We start from the raw sequence: 14532 nt of genomic DNA on the forward strand, positions 1-14532 counted from the left end.
CCCTGGGCTCCAGGGGCTTCATAGGAGCCTGAGAAAGGGGAAAACAGCCCCCCCATCCCCCTCCAAAGGCCCTCCGGAGGCTTCAGGAGCTTCCCTGAAGCCTCCGGAGTGCAAAAAAACGGCCCTACAGGCAAACCGGAAGTTTGGGAACAGACTTCAGGTTTGCTCATAGGGCTGGTTTAAGCTCTCCGGAGCCTTCAGAGGCCTTCCGGAGGCTTCCCTGAAGGCTCTGGAGGACAAAAAATGACCCTATGAACAAACCGGAAGTCACCTCGCATGCCCTAACAAATGGCTCTATGTGCCACATAGGTTCACCATCCTAGTGCTAGACACTTCATCCTCATGAATATGTAACCTTTCCTTGCTGATGCCTAAAACAAAGGAACTCCATGGGGAATGGAGGAGGAGGGGAGAGAGACATTGAAGGGCTAATGACAGCAACCCTTTTGTGAGTTGAATTCCATGGAGCACCATCCTCAACACTGTGGGCTCACTGCCAAAGTTTGGAGAAGGAACCCTGGCAATGCAAGAAATTAATGGAAACAATTTTAATAAACATAACTTGATTTATTCAGGTCCTGCAATCTTTTTTAGCATCCTCTTACTTTGGTATCCATCCTTCAAATTCTAAATTAGCTGGGAACTGAAAACACACAGAGAGATTATGGCCAGAAATCAAAGGTTTTGACCCCATCCGATGACTCCAACAAGGAATAAATGTCTCCCAAGAATTTTCTTAAACCTTTTTCTGCCCACCCAAATTTTCAGCCACAGAACAATTACATTAAATGCATACAGCAGACCATTTATGTTAATACAGTTTTCTCCCCTACTCTCCACTCAATTTCAAGTCAAATTGCCCAATCCTAGCCTTTCTATTGTTGCAGCATCCTGGCCTCAAATGGAGTCAAAGGCAGCTGGAGGGCACCAGACTGAGAATGACTACTCAAGCTTTTTAATCTAGATGTGCTTGTTAAATGTATGTCCTTTTCTTCTTTGATGTGCTGATTCTGGCAGCTACCAGGGTGGTGAAGCAAAAGGAAGTACACGAAAAAGCAGACGAGCGTGCCACGTGCTGTGTGAATGCTGACGTAGGTCTGTGGAAAGTAACAGCATCACCTGTCTTGAAAAAGCTCTCGGGATTCGTGAAGGTAAAATAGGGAGGGAGAAATGGAAACACTGGTTCGTGTTGCTTTCGTGCTACTTTAACAAGTTAAATGATGATCCGCAATGTATCCTGCCTCAAGTAGCCAAGCATCTATTCTCTCCTGATCCCCTTTATGGCATGCCTAGTGACGTTAGTACTGTCCAAAGGGGGAAAAGGAAGGGGGAGAGAACTCACGTTCGACTGAGAAATAAATCATGGAAGAAAAAAAAGCCCTGCAAAGCAGTTGCTTCCCTACTAGGGATTTCAGTGCTTCTAAAGCATTTGCTTGTCTCATAATTAACTGAAAGTGGAAATACACGGGTGATTTTGCATGGCATGCATTATAGGGCTTTACTATCCATTTCCCTATGCTTAATTTGATCCATAATGCTCACTTAGAAGTACATCCCATTTAGCAAAGCTCCCCTGCAACGTTAATTAAAACTTTCCATCTTGCAAGTTCAGACCCTTTTGAATCCAACTCCATCTCTCACAGCTAGGGGCTGATGATGAATTGCCCTCTGCCTTCTCAGCATCTGCTTCCTATGGAGGCTTTCTTCGCTACCTTATTTTTCCTGACGGCAGTGCTAGCATGCCTACATTTCCCCTTTCAAACTAAATTTTGGGAGATCCATTCATGAATTGCCTTCTGATTCGTCTATTTCATCCCAAAAGATAAAAGTATGCAATTCAATTAAAGGGCTAATCTTGCTCCCTGGGTTGGTTTCCTTTAAACATTTCTTGCATGTCAAAAACACCTTCACTTTTTTTCTCCATAATTCAAAGCAACGAGGAGCCAGACTTTTAGGTTCCCCTATGCGGAGAATTCAAAATTCAAATGCAGGCATCACCCAACTTTGAGACCCTTATGATTTACATTGCAACATACTTCATTCCTTGGGTAATGACTAGGCTATTAAAATAAAGATCACCCCTTGCTGTCTGTACATAATTTGGGGGAGATTAGGGAGGGAGGGGGAAACAGAGTAAGGTATATGGATTGAATCTGATATCAAGGTGAATAACCTTAGATTCTATAGACTTTGCTGGTCTTCAATCTCCATCAGCCACAACCAGCGCAGCCAATGCTTACTAATGTTAGAAGTTCTTGTTATCATCTGGAGGGCCAGTATTCCCATTTCTATTGCCAAAGGTCCCAAACCCAATGAGACAATAGTCGCCTCTTCTCAGTGTCCTACAAGCCTATCCCCAGTACACAGTATTAGGAAACTCTTTGTCTTTCCCAAGTGTTTGAGCTTTTTAAAGATAATATAGAAAGTGAGAATCCGCATCCAAAAATAGATGGTGCTGCAAGAGATCATTGTAAAAAGGTAAAATTACTAATCCTTCCATTGCTATGTGCTGCTACTTTGATCCTGCTCAGTTCCATCCCCCACTCACATGCCTATTATTTTAAGAGTGGGAGCAGAAACCACACCAGTAGAACAGATCTCCCCATTCAGTGTTGCTTCTTTTTAAGTTCTTACATAAGATGTGTGATTCACTCCCAATTCTCAAGTGTCCAGAAGAACTAATTTCTCTCAAATATAATATTTGAGACTAGATTAACCTTTTGTTTTTTTCAAAAACATCCCAAATCCTTAGGGGAGATTTTTTTAAATGATTTCACCCCCCCTTCCACACTTCCCTTTTTGCAATTCATTGTATGCCACTCATTCACCCATAAATGGCTTTTTCTTCTGTCCTGGAAGAGATAATGCTAGTTTATTAAAATTTGAAGCAAGTACAACTTTTGTTTTTCAGACACACATTGCAGTGACAAGAAGAGAGACTCAAAGTTTCCCCAGAGAGTTGAGAATTTTTCACACCACTATATATTGGCACACGTTCCCGATAATTAGGGCAGGCTTGTAGCATTGTGGGATACATTGATTATACAGTACCTATTAGATTATGTAAGTGTGTACAAGGCTTGCAATTATTTGGTAGCTAAAACATGCAGTTGAGCTGCATCCAAAGAAATTCTTGCACAGTACCCTTAAAAAAAATGAAATGTCTTAGAAACAAGGACTAGAAAATCCATTATTTTCACACTATAGATCTCAGATTACCAAGAATATTGAAGATAGTTTGCTGTTATACCATCAGCAGCACTTAGCACAGTCTGGATCATAGTGTAGACAGAAGCTGAACATGACTTAAATTAGGCTTTCTCAACCAGCTGTCTTCCAGATATGTTGGAATTACAATTCTGAGTTTCCCAGTTAACAGAGTTTTTATATACCCATCCCATGAAGGTAGCAGATTGTGGCCAGTGGAAGGAAGGAAGGAAGGAAGGAAGGAAGGAAGGAAGGAAGGAAGGAAGGAAGGAAGGAAGGCAGGCAGGCAGGCAGGCAGGCAGGCAGGCAGGCAGGAAGGAAGGAAGGAAGGAAGGAAGGAAGGAAGGAATTTTTTTCCACCTTAATATTGAGTATTCAGAATGGCTCAACTATAAGATGGGGGTTACTTTATCAGCTTAGTTTTTAAATGAAAAGAGTTGTCAAAAGTCAGCTAAACGCATGTCTCTTGAATTCCTATTCAAGAGACCTGGACTTGAAAGAAACTGCTAATTTTAGGGAAGGGGAGGGGAGCATCTCTAACCTTCAAACCAACTGCAGTCCTCATCTTAATCTCCTATGCCTTCTACCCATTCTGGAGACCTAGAAGCACTGGACCGGGATCCCTTTCATTAAACAACATCAGCTATCTGGATCCAAGAAGCGTACTTTCTCTGTTATGGCCCCTACCTTCTGGAATACAACCAACCCCCAAGTCAGATGATTCTCACCTTAATGAGGTTTTAGAAGTCTTTGAAAAACTGGCTGTTCTCCAAAGCCTTGGAGTAGGGTGAATATAGTCCAATTGTTAGATGTGAGTTTTTTTCTGTACATGGTGCATTGTAAAGATGGACTCTAATCTTGTATATTTTGTATAACTGTTGCCTTATTTTAAATTGTGGGCTACACAGAGTTAGTTCAGAGGTGGGTGGTGTTTAAAGTTCTTTTTAAACAATAAATCCAGACATCGGGTAAGAGAGACATATCCTTTCTAGGTGGCAACCAGCTTCTTGCTGATTGTTGAGGATGGGGAGAGTGATGGAGTCAAGAGGAGGAAGAAGTAAAAGAAAAGAAAAATTCCACAGATTACAAAAAAGTGTTAATTTTAAAAAAAGATAAGGGATAACCCAGGTCACACTCCCAGACTGCTTCAGCCAACAATAGCTGAAAAACAGGATGAGGACACAATTATATACTGCAAATTCTTCCTACTCTGCCAATGGTGGGCTACTGATCTCAGGTGCCTTGTGCTGGATACATCATTCCCATACATCCACTTGTTTCTTTCATGGTGCAGAATGGAGGAGAGAGCATCTGACATCTAACTTTCCACCTCTGTTTTGCTGTTGTTATGTTTAAAAGGTTAAAGATTAAAATAATGGAATAACCACAAACCATTCCATGCTAATTACCCACAATATCGTTTTCCAGTGATCCTAGAAGTTTCTGGGCTCTTCTGAAACATGCAGATTGTTGATACATGACCTCTGCCCTTTTAATCTGTCTGTTGTTCATGTCTCCTTGTCTGTCTCTTGTCCCATTTTGGCACTTCACTGTTTTTGATGTTGCTGATGTTTAATAAATAAACATTCGATTATATTTTTGTCAGCTGAACTGAATGGCATTTATACTTGCTTTGATGTGGATATAGATATTGGCTGGGTACGTGCTGGGTAAAAACCAATCTTGAAATTGGCCAAAATAATTTTCCAATACCCAGGAGGATATCATCAGGTTGGAGCAGTTTCATGCTCCCAATAGTCCATAACAGCTTATAGAAAGTGGTTTAGATGCAACACAAGAGCCTCTGTCTGTCTGTCTGTCTCTCTCTCTCTCTCTCTCACACACACACACACAAACACATACATACACACACACACACACAGGACTTTAATCATGTGATCACAACCACTACCTTGTGTCATGCCCCCGTTGGAGTCTTCTGAATCTGCGGGGGAAGATGAGCTGAAACAAGAGCTGAGAGAGATCGAGAAGGTGGCTCCATTGGCCTTGGAGGAAACTGGGGAAGGGCAGAGTCAGTCTGGGCAAGGCTTTTTAGGATTAGAAAGGCTTGCAGACAGGGAGGGGCAGGAGAGATAGAGCTCAGACAAAGAGCAAGGACCATCCCCTCCTGATCCTAGAGCACAGAGAGAAGATAGAAGGTGAGAACAACGCAGACTGAGCTCGCCATGAGGGAGAAGAGTGCCCCGCCCCTCTTCACAAGGCACACCTGGGGATTGAGATGTAAGGAGGTGCCAGTGGGAGGGGCATTTGTCGGGAACAAGAGTTGAATCTGTGGAGGCTTGTGTGCACTTGCTGATTCCTGGAGACTACTGTGCTCTGTCTTGCGGGGCTTGCTTGAACTACCTGCTTCATTGAACTTTTTGCTCTGGTTACTGTTTGGCTAACCTGGCTTACTGGACTACTCACAGCCAGAGGATGCTGAAGGTGCGTCTGAGAGCTTTGTTCCAGGACTTATAGTAAATGTGGGGATGTTTGGGGGCAAAGTTGAAGCAATAAAGGGGAGTTAGACCTGTTCTCTGGCTGTGTTGCTTTCATGCCACAACCTGGATAATCACACCTTTATTATGGAATATTGGAACTGACACAGAATTCCGGGATCAAACAGAAAAGGTTTATTGCGCAATAGATTCAGTTGCAACACAAGGAAGCACAGACTGAACTTCGAAGGATTCTAAAACATGTATTTTTATACATACTTTTGACATCTTATGACTACGTTTCCTGCCTAGGCTTCCTGTCTTCAAGCCTGCGGTTTGGCTAGGTGTGATTTAAGCTTCCTCTTGCAAACCTTTAATCTTCAAACTAAAGTTTTCCTCTTACAGAACTCTTAACATGCTCCATTATAAAGACAGTTACATATATTTAAGATTCCTATTATCCCATATTATTTCATTCCATCTTACCTTGACTTTCAGTTTCCATCCCATAAATACCTCCCTCCCTCTTATACTGTAGCTTGAAGCAGATCATACTACATTTCCATTCAATCTTCCTTCCATAAAGCTTAAGATGGCGTACATTTTCTCCCCTGTGTTATATTGGCAAAGTACCTCTCACCTGAAACTCTAACCACTCTACCACATTGATTTGTGGCTAAGGAGGAGAGCTCCTTAAGTCACTTCACTTTTCAAAATTACCATATTTTTCAGAATATAAGACGCACCTTTCCCCCCCCCAAAAAAAGAGGGTGAAAATCTGGGTGCGTCTTATAAGCTGAATACAGCATTTTTGGCCTACCCAAACCCTGCCCCTTTACAAAAATGGACTTCCAGAGGGTTTGGGAGGCCTGCAAAGGGCTCCTGGGGGCTGGGGAGGGCAAAACCGAGTAGAAAATGGGCTAATTTTTGCTTATTTCTGCCCCCCCCCCAGCCCTCAGGAGCACTTTACAAGCTTCCTAAAGGCTACGCATGCCCTTTTTTTTTTTTTTTTTTTGCAAAAACGGGCCCGTTTTTTGCAAACAAATTGGCTGTTTTTTGCTCATTTTTGCCTCCCAGCCACCAGGAGCACTTCGCAGGCCTCCCAAACTCCCTGCATGCCCCATTTTTTACAAAAAAAAAAAAAATGAGGCATGCAGCAGGTTTGGGAGGTCTGCAGAGTGCAAAACCTTTTCTTAAAAAAATCACCTCTTCAATATCTTGGTGCGTCTTATACTCCAAAAAATACGGTACATTCTCACATTTTCCCTTTATGGTGAAAAATAAGCAAATATTTTCTGTCCTTCTTGGAAGAAAGAAAAGCTTGAAAAGCTTCATTTTCAGCCAAAAGGAAAAAGTTTAAAACTCATCTTTGCTTACCACACATTGTTTTTCTGCTTCAGGTTGCAGCCTTGATTATAGCTTATTCTGAAACTGCACATAAAAGCCCCTCCTGCAATGTACAAATGAAGACTGAACTGAATCTCAAAGTTACATACTTTCAGCAGAGAAGAGAAAAGAAATGGACATTTTAAAATACACCATGCTGGGGAAAGCAGTAAGACTCCTTTGTCTTGTGTTTTGTTGCCAGAGTGGTCTTAAGCCAGCAAAGGTGCTGGAAAGAAAACAGAGAAAACAAAGACACTTGGAAAAGATGAAATTGCCAGAAGTTGGCCCTGAAACTGCAAGCAAGGTCTAGAGAGCAAGCTTACCCAGCCTACATATATTTGTTATAAAGTTAAGATTGCTGTGAAACCATAAAGGCAATTTTGCTTGAGTTCTCCTGCATGCGATTTCTGAATTCAACCACTTCCAACTTCAAGGTTTCCACAGCAACATTAACATCAATGATTGGTATCCTCTGGTAACCTAATGTTCTACAAGGAAAATACTTGTACAGTAAACGGCATATACTCAATCTCAATATCAAGTAATCTGCATTTGAGACTTTAAGGGAGGAAAATTAAAAGCACCAAATGGGCTGAGTGGGTCAAGAAGCTGAGAGCATCTCTTGTGCATTAAAGATAATTCTCTGTAGGAAGCAAATTACCTTGGTCCAGTCAGTGCCTTCTAGGACCATCCTCCATCAAAAGCATCCTTCTGTTTCCATTCACATCGTCCTCTAATAAAAAGCTTTCCCTTTCGCATTAATAGTTGAAATTTCATGCAAGCTTCCTAGGCCGTATAGTAAGATTCGTGAGCACCCATAACAGCCAATATAACTATCGGATTCTAGATTTTCACGGGATTTTCGAAAGCAAGAGCTCTATCTCAACAGTCATTTGCAGTCTATAATAGTATTTCTCAACCTTAGCAACTTTAAGTTGCCAAGGTTGAGAAACAGTGGTCTATGATAGTAGCTCATGTTCAAGGAGTTATACATGTTGATGATAAACTGCATTCAATAATTGACGTACCTGCTTCCTTATTGCCTAAGTTTACATTAGAACCAAGGTAGCGCAATGGTAAGAGTGCGGTACTGCAGGCTACTTCAGCTGACTGCTAGTTGCAAGTTCGGCAGTTCAAATCTCACCAGTTCAAGATTGACTCAGCCTTCCATCCTTCCGAGGTGGGTAAAATGAGGACCCAGATTGATGGGGAAAATATGCTGACTCTGTAAACTGCTTAGAGAGGGCTGTAAAGCACTATGAAGCGGTATATAAGTCTAAGTGCTATGCTATTAAGGAATCCAAAGAAAACCAAGTATTGGTCATGTCCTCAAATTCCTCACATCTTTCTGAATGGCAAGTTAAGGTCCTCCATTTTTAGGAGGTATTTCTGCTTTTGAATGGATATATCTACACATTTGTTTAAAAAACTTTTTGCAAAATAATTTAGAACACTACCTTAAACCATCATATTTCCTAATGTAGACTGGGCATGTTATTAATTTCCAGTGAATCCATTCCTGCCCTTAATATTTCCAAGCTCTGAACCTGATATTGTAACAAATGTCTATAGCTTTTCTTCAGGACGTACTTTTCATAAAGGCATAATTTAGCAATATAAAACGTGTTCATCCTTATCCTTATATACAAAATACAATTGTAGGAATCCCCAAGACAAAATAAAACAGCACCAGAAAATATCAAAGAGTATTCTCTCCAAGCAGGTATTTTGCTTGTAATGTTTTTCTCTCTCTAAGATTTACTCTCACTGAAAATCAATGTAGCATTTGATTTAGACAGTATAATGTGATTTCTTTCCCCTTATAAATTCAAACAGAAAAAAAGTTCAAGTCTAAATGAAAACTAGAACTTCAGGAGAAGATAAGAAGGAAACACTCTTTCCCTTTAACTTAACAGAATTAAACATTAAATAGTCAGGATTAGAGAACTTTATGTACTAAAGATACCCAAAACAATGTATTTACACATTGATTTTTTTACATTTTAAAACATGTGATCACAATACAATCATACATGTAAGAAAGATCATAGGTTTTAATTTTTTTTAAAAGCAGAGGTAAATCATTTGCAAGTGTTAATGGGGTAGAATTAAAGGTCATCCTAAGTATTTAAAGGTCTGACATCATCCTCAAATTTAGAAATAGAGCCCAAGCTCATGAATTAAATATTTTGAAGAGGCAGCTACCAAAATCCTTTGCTTGGGCTGGTTGTCTCCAGATGACGCAGAAGTTAACTTGTTCTCATGGATTGCACCATATATCTCTATGAGGAATAGTTCCTCCTGCTTAAAAAAGAGGTCTATTTTTCTTTGGGAGTTATAGGAATGTACACATCTCTCTTTAGTTTAGATCCATGACTGATGAGAAAGCTCACATTGCATGGGGGAGTCTAAATAACTGACTCCTAACCCCCTTGCTCCTTAGAGAATAAGTATTGCTTCCTGTTTATATAGGGGATAGCAGCTGCTGTTGTTCTCCTTGGATGGTAATGCTGTTACTGGATCCATGTAATAATCAGGGCTTTTGTTCTTTTTAGGTTTAATTGGTCTGCTTAGATCAGATTCCTCATTCTCAGGATCTAAAATTCTGTGGCACCACTGTGAAAACTTATCCTGGGAAAACGAGCCTCCACATTAAACATTTTCTAGAATTCCTACTGTGTCTTAGTTATGAGAAAACACATTATAGCATCTGCCCAAAATCCTAACTTGCATAGAATGGTTTGAGCATTTAAGGGATAAAACTGGATTTTAGCTGCCCATGCTGGTTAAATGGCAATAGCAATAGTACTTAGACTTATAGACTGCTTCGTAGTGCTTTACAGCCCTCCCTAAGAAGTTTGCAGAGTCAGCATATTGCCCCCAACAATATGGGTCCTCATTTTACCGACCTCAGAAGGCTGGAAGGCTGACCAAAATGATTGTGCTGTCCTTATTATCGATATGGAACGCTACTAAAAAGCATTATGTGAAAGCATTCATTGATGAATGCCGTGATTAATGGTAAAAGTTAGTATCTATAGGAGGCCATCTAATGATTTATTGATTATTCAATAATAGAATAATGAGACTTGGATTGTAAGAGGGAAAAGAGTAAAGGAGACAATTTAAGAGAAGGAAGGAAGGAAAGGAAGGAAGGAAGTGTTGGAAAAAATGTACTTCTGGGTTCGCCTCCAAGTGGGGAAAAAGACACTGGAGGCATGGAGGCTGCTTACAGAGATAGTTTAATGTTTTAATGGAGGACAGGACCGCATGGCTGGAGGTCCTGGGGAAAAAGGTGATCACATGCTTCCAGGTGTTGGGTGATGGAGAAGAAAAGGGAAGAAGGGCTGAAGAAGAGGCTTGCAGGGCTTTTTATAATCTGTTCAGCCCCACCTATCTGTTTCCTGTTCCTGCATAAAAAATGTATTCTGATTGGTTGTCAGACTCACATGGGCCCATGCAAGGGCAACCCTCTAGGCTGAGTTTTGAATCCAGATTTGGTTGAGTTCAGATGACATGAACTTAACCCTAACCCTAACCCATTTCTGATTGTGTCAAGAGTGAATATTAGGGAAGAAACAGTTTGTAAAGAAGGATAAATTTAAGTCAATATACTTTGTTGGTCATTCAAAAGACTGGAGGAAAGCATATTAACATGATCTGAGGAAGATTCTAAACAGTTAGGAGCAGTTAAAATTAATATAGCAAAGAAAATTTACAATGATTTTGATGAAAATAAAACATGGCTTTGCAAGTTCAGTGAAACCTTAATTTTGTGGGCCTTGATGTACTGGATGAAATTTTAATCGTATTTATTTCATTTAATGCTGTTTGCATAATGACTTCACTGCAGTTTATGTCCTCTCTGATTTCATGGATAATTAGGCTAAGGAATATCCCCTCCACACAAATGCTACATTAACTGAGGTTCTACTATAAATGAAAATAATTAAACAAGGATTTTACAGCAGAGGGAACTGAGTTGAATAAAAATGATGTGAAATGAGATTAAATTCTAATGAAGTGCTGGAAGAATTATTTTGGAAAGCTATATGGGAATGATAATGAAACATCAAACAGTTGAGATGAAATAAATGCTCCATACATTTAACATCCAAGATAAATAGTACAGAAAGGAAATCTTAAGTATTGTGAGGATGTTGAAAAATGATAAGGCTGCAATGTTAATTGGATAATTGGAAAAATGTGAACATATGGATGTAGTTTGCTTATGGAATGCAACTTATTTAACTTGATCAAACCAGATAGATATGCTCCAGATCCTGTCAATCAAACAGTGCCATCTTATAGGATCCAGAAAGTGCATCTATTCTGTTGCAACACTTGCTATCTGGAATAGTACTCCCCACTCACACGAGATTTGCACAGCTGCCACCCTCCTGATATACAAGAAACTACAACAAAGCTGGTTGTTCTCTAAGGTCATGGGACATGTAGTTGTGGAGCCCACATTAATAGTGCTTGCTTTATAGCTGTATGTTTTATTCTTCCAGTCAATCATAATCTCTTTTTCTATGTGTTTCTTTTTATCCCTAAGCTACCCAGAATCATGGATTCAGGCAGATTTGACATTTCACAAATAAATAGAATGCAGACAAGCCCTGCCTGTTTCCCCAAGCATTTGGGCCAAGAGGGCAGGCTAGACCTGTTGTTCTCTGAAAATGCCTGCTTTAGGTTTCAATTAAACACTCAAGCACAGTTGCTATGAAATTAATAATTTACTTCAAAGTTGCACAGATAACACACCAGGGAGGATCATAAATCAACACAAAGTCTCTGAGGAAGAAAACTTGCTTTACTGGTTTTGCTTTCAGCCCGGAAAAAGTCCCAAATCCAGTCTGAGTTCAGAGAGCCGTTAGTCAGACAGTCCAAAGATTAGAGTTTCATGAACACAATCAACAAGAACGTCATGAAAGAGCCAGAGATCACACAGTTGTTTGCATCAAGGAAACTGACTCAAAGCTGCCTTTTCATTCTGGCTGCAGCCAGCTGCCCTCAGTTCTGGAGGTCTCTCTTCTGTTTGACGAGAAACCTTGTTGAACATCATTGCCCTGCGTCCATTCTGAGTTTGAGGGCTTGGTGGCCTCACCTCATCATCTGACTACTCCAGCTGTTTAGGTGGTACCTATGTTTGATTAACCTCAGGTGACTCTTGTCATGGTGCTTCCAGAGGCTGGCATTTCAAAAGTTCAGCTGGAGCGACTTCATCAGAATCAGACTAAATCCTCAGCAATGACAGGAGGGTATCATTAACCTGGGTTGACATGCCTTATTGTTTTGACAGTTGAGCTTTAATCTTTGTTGGCATCCAAAGTCACTATTGTGAGAGTTACATAAATTATTTAAATAAAATAAAAGATTACCCTCATGCTAGAAAATTAGAAAGCTTTTTTGCCTCATACAAAAGGAAATGTAGCAAAACTGCATGTGATTAAACATGTCTTGGAAAGTGTTTAGCAGAATTTATTTATTTTTATTTATTTATTTAGTTTGTCAAACATGTACAAGATAACAGGTATAAGTATAAACATGGGCATGAACAAAGGAAATGAGTACAAATAAATGGGGACAGTAGGACAGGGATGATAGGCATGCTGGTGCGCTTATGCACGCTCCCTTTACGGACCTCTTAGGAATGGGGTGAGGTCTACGGTAGACAGTTTAAGGTTGAAGCTGTAGGGGTTTGAGGAAGTAAAAAGGGAGTCAGGTAGAGCATTCCAGGCTTTGACCATTCTGTTGCTGAAGTCATATTTTGTGCAATCAAGTTTGAAGTAGTTTACTTTGAGTTTGCATCTTTGTTTGCCCATGTATTGTTGAGGTTGAAACTGAAGTAGTCATTGACAGGTAGGACACTTTAGCAGACAATTTTGTGTACTATGCTTAGGTCAGACTGTAGGTAGCGTAGTTCCAGGTTGTCCAAGCCCAAAATTTTGAGTCTGCTGGTGTAAGGGATTCTATTGTGAGCAGAGGAGTAGAGTACTTTTCTGGTGAAATACCTCTGGACATGCTCAATTGTATTAATGTCCGATATACAGTGTAGATTCAAGGCAGATGAGCTGTATTTGAGAACTGGTCTGGCAAAGGTTTTGTATGCCCTAGTTTGCAGTGATTGAAAAGACATGAGAGGTTACAAAAATTACAGTGTGGCTTTTTATGCCGATGCTATAGAATCATAGAGTTGATAGGGGCTGTTTGAGTTGTCAAATCCAACTCGGGTTGTTAAATCTGACCCTCAGTGCAAAAATCCAAATGAAAACTGACCAGACAAATGGCATCCTAGTCTCCACTTGAACACATTGAATAAACGGGAACCTATCATCTTCCTGTCTCAATCTGAAATGTTCTATTTTTCTAACATTTCTTTGAAATCTTCCTTCCTTCCTTTACTTTTAATCTTTTATTCTGTGTTCTGTACTCTGGAACAAGAGATAACAAGTCTGCATCTTCATCCATGGGATATTGTTTTGGGTTTTTGAAGAATCATTACATCCTTTCTCTTTTCTTGAGGCTAAATATATCTATATTCTCCAATCTGTCACCATACTGCTTGATTTCTAGATTCTTGTTAACTTTGTTGTTCTTCCTTGAACTTGTTGTAATTCTCTGAATCCTTTTTAAAAAATGTGTTCAGAACTTGGCACAGCACTCAGGATGTGATCTAACCAAGGCAGGATAGAGCAGAAAAATACTTCCTTGATTTGAAAACTGTCTTTCTATTATCCCAAAGGTGTTTTTTAAAGAGGCAACTGGACTTCCTTGGTTTTCTTTGAATACATTTTGCTTCTCATCCAAGAAGCTTCTTCAGCTCTGACTGCATGGTGTGGAATGGAAAGATTTACATTCAGAGAAGAGAAGAACCTTGGAGGCCTTCTAGTCCAGCCCCCTGCTCAAGCAGGAGAACCTATACTATTTCAGATAAATGACTGTCTAGTCTCTTTTTAAAGACTTTCAGGAATGTAGTGACCACGATTTCTGAAGGCAAGCTGTTCCACTGGTTTCCCTCACTGTTTTTCCTTAATTCCAGGTTGCTTCTCTTTTTGATTAGTTTCCAACCATTGTTTCTTGTCCTGCCCTCTGTTGCTCTGGGGAATAATTTGACCCCCTCTTCTTCTTTTTTTTAAAAAAAAGAATTTTATTGGGTTTTTTAACATTTATAAGGGAAAAGGTAAATGGAAAGGTATACAAATTTTGGCAGTTGCAAAGTGTGGCAGGCGCCCCCTCCCTCCAAACTCATAGAGTACATCTGAGTATAAAACATTAATACATAATCATATATAATCAGCATATTAATTCTATTGATATTTTCAATCAGTTTATACATTGTAGTATATAATCCACATATAATTCCATTATTACTTTCGGTCAGTTTATAACAATGAGATTTTCTTATTCATTTTTGTGATCTGAGCTTTCTTGGTATTGCCCCTTCTCCCCCCGCCGACAGAGCTCCGGCCCCTCCCGTGTCCTGCATATCCGTTGT

Source organism: Natrix helvetica, assembly GCF_964273705.1.
Source record: "Natrix helvetica genome assembly, chromosome: 6".
Taxonomy (NCBI): Eukaryota; Metazoa; Chordata; class Lepidosauria; order Squamata; family Natricidae; genus Natrix; species Natrix helvetica.